We start from the raw sequence: 7,021 nt of genomic DNA on the forward strand, positions 1-7,021 counted from the left end.
AGCCTATTGCTCAGCTTTACATGTAGAAACACGGGTTTATATATTGCCTTTGGTCCCTGCTTCCAACTCCGAGTAGTCTGGGGCCGGCCTTCTGTCCTGCAGTCGCCCCACCCCACCGACATAGCTCGGCAGATCTACTCGCCCACTAAAATATAGTCGCTCCTGATATACTCGCCTATACACATATAATGTCTAATCTCTCTCTTCTTATCATCTTTAACACGCAATACATTTCACATCACCGCTGAAGTTGCCTACCTGAATCCAGAGAAGATATATGGCACTAATCAAAACCCGGATGGGGGAACAGCAAACAGACGAATGAAGGGAGGTGTTGTTTAATGCCTGGGGATTTAATCTAATAACACAAGATTAATGAGTTATTGGTGGCCTATTGCAATATTCACTTGTTTACAGGACGAGAAAAGTGTGCACCTGGAAATGTAAGGCCGAAGGTTTTATAGTTCCACTGAACAAGAAATTCACAGAGGGAAGAGGGGTTAGGACCGAGGGGTTTGCTACCTTTTTAAAGGCAATTTTCTGGTGTGACCGCTTCAGCACTTGAGAACTATTTTCACTGACGAAGGAATAGGGTTTTTTTTTTTTAGCAAAATTGCCTCTAGAAGTATTCTTTCCCTACAAAATCTCTATTTCCCACTGTTTCGTTAACGATGAAATGATTAAAAACATTTCGAAGTTGTTACACTGCCCACTATTTTCACGCACAGAGCTTCTAAATTAGTCCGTGTCTGAACACAACTCATGCGTCTGTAAAACAGGCGATTTTATATTTCACCCCCTCCACAAGTGGCGGAGGTTACTTATATGTGTATGGGTCAACGCCTCTGGCCTTACTAGAAGTCCCATTAACTTCAATGGGGGCTATTTTTACTAATAAAAGTATCAGTATTTGGGCCTAGGGACTTAACTAAAATGCGGCTAGCTCTGGAGTGAAACGTGCTGGATATCCAATAGGTCACAGTTTCCTCACAATGTATGTTTGGGACAGGCACTGTATAACCTTTCCCTGGATAAAACCAATGCCACAATGCATTTCTCTTGTTTAGGCAGCGTAACTGGACTTCTCTCTCGCTTTTATTCTGTTTGATGAGTGACTGGAAATCATGGGCCATATGCTGTTTCCTTTTCTCCTGATCACTACCATTGAACTCAGTGGGAGTTCTGGGTAAGGCGAGCAGAATTTGGCCTCGGTATTGCACTTTCAAATAAAGCGGCATCTGAACTGCGTTTGTAGTCAACAGTGTCCTATTCTCTGAGGGGTTGTTCTGCAGAATTACATGTTTTTCCCCCGGGTGCCGTTATCACTGGTTTAGCCGAGCAATTAAAATCAAATCAAATCATCTTCTCATTGCCGCTATCCCATATTGCAAGTGGAAGTAACTTCCAGAACTTGTGTGCAAAAGAGCCTAGCAAAGCATGATTAATGCTTATAGTGACAGACAACTATAGGTATGTAAAAAGTCGTGACAAAACCTGCATTATGCTAGTCAGGCCCTTACCCCCAAACAATTTCCATCACACCAATGCAGAGGCACCGCACTGGTGAGGAAGCTGCTCTGCGGGTCAGAGTGGGCGGGTTTAAAGTTTGTCTTTTAATTTAACTCGGTGCAAAACAGTAAACGCTGAAACACGCTTCCTGGGATTTTGCAGGATCCAGACGCCAGTTACCTGCCATGTAAAAAAATATCTTCCCGTTGAAAGCACGCTTGTCTTGTCAGGCGTCTTTAAAAACATCTCACTCCTAATTACAGTGCAGAGTTTCTCCAAATCCCTGGGTTTTGTCTGGGCCTTAGGCTGGTTATAAAATTGGTCTAAACCCATGAATCTTGTATTTGTTCCCCTTCTAGGGGCTCAATTTGTACTGGGTAGTAGATTTATGGCAGCTCTTTCCCCCTCTCTCCGCGGATTCTGGGAGGGCATTCTTCCACTGCCCCCTTGCACTGCGGCCGAGAAACAAAGAGTTGCTTCTGGGCCAAAAGGCTATTGTGATGCTAATTGTTCTCAGCTGAGCCCATTTGCAAGCAGCAAAGAGACGCTATTGAGGCAATTTGTAGAACAAAAGAAATTTGGGTATTGGGGACAAACCCGCACGCACAGCCCCCCCCCCCCCCAAGGCAACAGTGAAAAATAACTGCACAGGCTGGGAGCCTGTGGGGCCTCTTCTCAGATAGTGTCGCTGAGCCCCCGCCCATCCGAGCAACCTTCCTTCTTCACTGACGCTCCATCACACATCCTGGCCCCGGGGCGGTTGGAATGCGGGGCCTTTCCTGGGCGTGGGTTGGCGCCTCTCTTCCCCTCCGCGCTTAGCGCATGTGGAAGAAAGGGCCCATGGAAAGGCAGGAGCGGGCGTGGGCCCCTGGCCAGCCCTGGGGCAGAAGCTGATTTGTAAGGAGAAGCCCAGGACTCGCCCTTCCCACGCGAGCCGTGGCCCTGCCCACGCTGGCTAAGCTCCCCACGGAACTGTCCCTCTCTGGGCGCGGTGGGCTGCAGCGCATTAACTGTACTGCAAGCTGGTAGCAGGCCACAGCTCTGAGAACTGGGGTCCCAGCTCGCACAGGAATCCCCCAGAGCTGCTCTGGGAGCCCCCGGCTTCTGCCCAGTTAGAAATCGAGGGGGATTTGCCACGGATGCCCAAGGGAAAGGGGGACTGAAATAGGGGTTCCCTGGTGAGATTGGAATACAAGGTCATTGCCCCCTTATCCTCGGGTGCCTGCAGAGCTTGTCGGGCCCTAGCTAAGTGTGGAGAACGCCTTAAAGGTGGTTGGCCTGATTCTTCTCGCTATTTTCTTCCCCCTGCTCCAGGCACCAGCCTCTGCCTCCTCCCCATGGCTCTGAACTGCTAGCGACGGCGCACAGTTCCCGAAGAGCTGGGCTGTCTCCTGCAGTTAGCCCCGAAGGTCGCGGGTGGGTGAGAAGGGAGAATGAGGGCGGTGAGCATGAGAGGGAGGCGAGAGGATGGGTGAGGCGAGAGGATGGGTGAGGGGCGGGAGAGGAGGTGGAGGGAGAGTGAGGGCTGGGGGAGGTGGGGTCTGACCAGTATGAGAGGAAGGGGAGTGTGGGCTTGTGCTGCACGAGGAGGCGATGAGGCTCCGGGTGTAGGTGCCAGAAGGGGCTGGTGAGAGCCTCTGGCAGGCTTTGGCATCGTCTGTATCTTTCAGCAGCAGCCCGAAATGACCCTCTCCACCAGGCAACCTCCTCAGGCGCCCGGGCTGCGCCCCGGCCTGCGATCCGGCCCTCTGCGAGGACTGGCCCGCACGTGGCTGGCCCTGGGCTGCCATTCCCCAGACAAAGGTCCCGTGGGGGTTACTGTTTCACTTCCCATCTCTTGCCTCCAAACTCGTGCAAAGGCTACGAGCTGCACGGGGCCGGCGCAGAGCCCTGCCCACAGCGGCTCTCTTAGCCCGGCCCGGCGCAGAACTGCGCGGCTAGAGGGACCCCAAGGGGGAAGCCAGGCCATGGACTGTCCTTGCCGCCGGCTTTGGGGCCCCGGCAGCAGCTTCCCTTTCAGCCGGATTCTCTGAGCTGTCAACACCGGTGCGCGGAGCAAAACTGGGGCCAGCCACTGGCCATGGTGCTGAAAGCCGGGAGTCGTTCCGGTGCCTGGCGGGAGCAGGCAGGGCAGTGAGCGTGCGGCCAGTGGGGGCAGGAGGAGGGGGGTGGTTTGGGGTTCAGCTGCCAGCCCCACGTCAGCATCCTGCTCTCCAGTCTGCGCCCAGACGGGTCGTCACCGACACGCGCCGTGGGCCAGAGTTACCTAGGAGCAAGTAACAATGTGCAACCCGCACTTGGCCTGCCTGGAGGAGCAGCCGAGCCCCGGGCAAAGCACCCTGCGGCGGGGCCCTTCCTTTACCTAGCAGCCGGGGCTGTTGGTTATAGCAGGTTCCAGTCGCTCGCTCTGAGCGCGGAGCCGCAGGGAGCTGGCTCTGGTGGGGCCGGGGAGGGACGCCAGCGCCATGGGCGGATCAGGGAGCTGTGGGGCCCTGGTGCTGCGGGGGTGAGCAGCTGGCACTCGGGCCCAGCCTCTCCTCCGCCAGCTACTGCCCCAGCAAAGGAACTCTCCCCACGCTGCCCCGGCAGCCCGCCTTCCCCGACTAGCGCACAGCTCCCAGCCGCGCCTGGCCCCGGGGAGCTGCTAGCCGGGACAACGATTAGCACGGCGCCTTGCTGCTCACTGCCTCGCTGCAGGCAAGGTGCGGGGTCTCCTTCTTCCTCTGAGCTCCCCTGGACATCGCTCCCCCTACTGGCTCCACGCGGCGCGGAGCGTCCTGGCACCCCCTCTTCCCTTGGCCCTATGCAGAGCAGTGGTGCTGAGCTCCACTCCCCCGCCTGGGGCACAGTGGACCGGGAAGCCTCTTGGAAGGTAATTGGGGCTGGGAGAGGGGGAGGGGAGAAGAAGTGTGTGTCTGGGCGTGGGGTGCGGGTGTAGTCCTGAATGCTACCCATCCCCCACCTCCTTAGAGGCCTAATGCCATTCCTCCCTCACCCTTCTGGTTCCTTAGTAGTTTAGTTTCCATACTGCCAGTCTTTTGATCTTCCTCCCGCAGTTCAGCTTTTCCATATGCGCCCTGCCTAAGCCTGATATGAGACCAGGAAAAAAAGGACAAGAAATTATAACACTTTCAAACTCAGGCAACGGCTTGATCAAAATCGCACTTTTGCAAAAGTCCTGGTGTGAAGCTCCATGTTTGTATGAGTGGGAGGAGGAGAATGTGACCTAGAATACAAGTCACAGGTACTAGCAGAGGCCTGAAGGGCGATTGTTTGGTAAACTAGTTGTTTTTCTAGAAAGGATTCAGTAAGTGGGTTTTACTGCATCAGATCTCTTTTCTTTGGAGATTTAGGACGTCTCTGGTCTTTTAGCATTGGCTCTGTGTACTAGCAGGGAAATTTACAACCTCTGGATAAGTAGTGACTGTTTTAAGGTCTTGAATGCATCTTTTTTTCTTTGCCTCCACATTATTAGGTTAATCATTGCTTGAACTGGTTGCTATGGTTTTGGCAAACCCATGGATACTTGATAATGAAGACTGAAAGACTCCTTTTCCATTTATCTTTTTTTAGCATTTAGTGCATGATGGTTTCATGTCTGTTCACTGGGCTGTCCCAGGTCTGGTGTCCCACCATAATAACCAAGGCTTCTTTAATGGCCTGTGCACTTGAGGATGTACAAGAAACTGGTGGCCATTTGAAATGTGCCCATTCCAGAGATACAGAAATTTATCGAATCTCCAACTCATGCAAACAATATTTTGAAAAATATTTAGCACATGCACTGCCAAATGTGGCTGCTGAGAGACTTGTACAAAACAGGACTTGCTTTTAGTTTTGAAGACAGCCAACTTTCTGCAACATTTTGGTGCCTGACACACAATTCTAGGTAATATTTTTATGCTTAGATAAAAGGATTTGAACAATGAAAGGATTAGATAGAAACCAGAGGTGGCTGTATTTAAGTGATGGGAGAATGTAAACCTTTATAGATTATGCTTTGTAAAGCATTTTTAGGGATCCTTTGGGATGAAATATGTTATGTAAAGACAAGATAATATATATGCTAAAGGTGGGAATGCTTTACACATCTCAAATTCACACTTCTTCTTTCCTTAACAGAGTTCATTTGGCGTGTTCTGAGTTCCTATATTTGTTTTCAGCTATAAAAGATGTGCTTTTAAAACACCACAGGCTTATTTTTCAGACTACATGTAGCATTCAGCACTAATGCAGGCATGGCTCATTGCTGGTAGCTGGAGTTTATTTTCTTACCTAAGGAGTGCTCATGTATGTTTCTATCAAGATGACAAAAAGACAGTAAAAATAATGAACAGTGAAAACAGAGAAGGTAAATAATTTACATGGTAAAATGATAAGCAAGGCTAATTATTAAAAGACCTTGCCAGAGCTCATGACAGGGGAGTATGAAACTGATTAGTGGAAATTTTGTGTTTATTTTCCTATCAGAAACTTCATTACAAACTTTTCTATGCTGATCCCTGCTCCAGGAGAAAGTAGCTGGATCAAATTATGTCAGATAACAATTTAGCTAGATTCCCATATTTCCAGGACAATTTATTTGACCTATGGCCTTCAGTCCCCGCTTAAATTAGACTTAAGGGAAGTGCCTCCCTCCCACTCCATCTGGCATGTCTGCTCAGCTCCCATCAATAGAAAGCATCAAATTTTGTGAACTTGCCTTTAATCCCTTCATATAATTAATTATAGATTAGCTATCATTTCCATAAGTGCAGCCAACTCTGTTGTATTTTTTGTACATCTTATACAAACCAGTTTTGTCTTTAACCTGAGATAGCACCCCTGTGAAATATGTCTCCTTCATGCTTGTATTTCTCCTAAATCAATATTTAGCAGGGTTCTTTAATTATGAATAATTAATTAAGGGAAGGCCTTCATGCACAATCTGCAAATGCATACTTTTACATCTTAAAGGGTTCCTCCACAGTGAGGAAAAAGGTCTAAAGCCCATAGCTGCAAAGGCTAAGAATCAGGATACTTTCACATGGACAGATTTCAAAAGTCTCTCTCTTTTTTTCCAGCTATAATGACAATCCAAAGAGTTCCTGATAGGGGTTTAAAAGATGCTCATTCATTCACTGTCCACCAAGCATGAAAATCCAGCTCATTTGTTTCCATTCTTAGTGCAAACGACCTCACAGGGTTCAGTTCAAGCTGAAGCCTGTTGCCCAAAACTTGTCACTCACACTTTTTAACTGCTTTTTGTTGGACTCCTTTTCTTTCATTCTCCTGGGTCCCCACCTCCTTCACTGCCCCACCTTCTTCCCTCGTCACAAAAAGAAGTCTGGAAATCTCTTTAAAGCTGCAGAGCCCTCTTTTAAAATCAATACAAAAAGCAATAGCTGAAAAGAGATCACAAGTACATATAACAAACTTCATCCTGTCTGGCCAGTGGATGCTACACGCAGTTGGATTTAGAAAAGAAAATAGATCTGCTGCATGCCACAGTGCCTGAAAGCTGAGCAGTCAT

This window comes from Pelodiscus sinensis, chromosome 8 (assembly GCF_052426305.1).
Source record: "Pelodiscus sinensis isolate ZL-2025 chromosome 8, ASM5242630v1, whole genome shotgun sequence".
Taxonomy (NCBI): domain Eukaryota; kingdom Metazoa; phylum Chordata; order Testudines; family Trionychidae; genus Pelodiscus; species Pelodiscus sinensis.